Raw genomic sequence first — 1,115 nt, forward strand, 5'->3', positions numbered from 1 at the left:
CGTGTTTTATTATTTTGCACGAGTGCGGTAAGTCATAGCTAGGTGCTCACGATTCACGGGTCCAGCGTCGGCGTTGTGGCGCGGCAAGCGTGCACTGGTGCGGTTGAGAGGGAGGGGTGGAAACCGCGTTAAACTCGTCTCCGTAGTTGAGAGGGAGCGGCCAAAGCAATGTACAATCGTCTTTGTAGTGGAGCTGGGAGGGGCAAGGATAAGGGACGAAGACCGGGGTAACATGTCGGATGCGATCATACCAGCACTAAAGCACCGGATCCCATCAGAACTCCAAAGTTAAGCGTGCTTGGGCGAGAGTAGTACTAGGATGGGTGACCTCCTGGGAAGTCCTCGTGTTGCATTCCCTTTTTAATTTTTTTCGCGCCGCTTGCAAAACAAAACGCACGTGTAAGTAATATATTTACCGTGTTTTATTATTTTGCACGAGTGTGGTAAGTCATAGCTGGGTGCTCACGATTCACGGGTCCAGCGTCGGCGTTGTGGCGCGGCAAGCGTGCACTGGTGCGGTTGAGAGGGAGGGGTGGAAACCGCGTTAAACTCGTCTCCGTAGTTGAGAGGGAGCGGCCAAAGCAATGTACAATCGTCTTTGTAGTGGAGCTGGGAGGGACAAGGATAAGGGACGAAGACCGGGGTAACATGTCGGATGCGATCATACCAGCACTAAAGCACCGGATCCCATCAGAACTCCGAAGTTAAGCGTGCTTGGGCGAGAGTAGTACTAGGATAGTTGACCTCCTGGGAAGTCCTCGTGTTGCATTCCCTTTTTAATTTTTTTCGCCCCGCTTGCAAAACAAAACGCACGTGTAAGTAATATATTTACCGTGTTTTATTATTTTGCACGAGTGCGGTAAGTCATAGCTGGGTGCTCACGATTCACGGGTCCAGCGTCGGCGTTGTGGCGCGGCAAGCGTGCACTGGTGCGGTTGAGAGGGAGGGGTGGAAACCGCGTTAAACTCGTCTCCGTAGTTGAGAGGGAGCGGCCAAAGCAATGTACAATCGTCTTTGTAGTGGAGCTGGGAGGGGCAAGGATAAGGGACGAAGACCGGGGTAACATGTCGGATGCGATCATACCAGCACTAAAGCACCGGATCCCATCAGAACTC

At 52.5% G+C, this 1,115-nt stretch overlaps 2 non-coding genes across 2 annotated transcripts; both read left to right on the forward strand.

Moving 5' to 3' along the window:
• The first annotated feature begins 237 nt into the window (after window positions 1–237).
• LOC119347644 lies at window positions 238–356 on the forward strand. Its single transcript, XR_005168481.1, has one exon. It is a non-coding gene; the product is annotated as a 5S ribosomal RNA (ribosomal RNA).
• A 297-nt stretch (window positions 357–653) lies between these two features.
• Window positions 654–772, forward strand: LOC119347645. The gene has a single exon (XR_005168482.1). It is a non-coding gene; the product is annotated as a 5S ribosomal RNA (ribosomal RNA).
• The last annotated feature ends 343 nt before the right edge of the window (window positions 773–1,115 follow it).

Source organism: Triticum dicoccoides, unplaced genomic scaffold (genome assembly GCF_002162155.2).
Source record: "Triticum dicoccoides isolate Atlit2015 ecotype Zavitan unplaced genomic scaffold, WEW_v2.0 scaffold71578, whole genome shotgun sequence".
NCBI lineage: Eukaryota > Viridiplantae > Streptophyta > Magnoliopsida > Poales > Poaceae > Triticum > Triticum dicoccoides.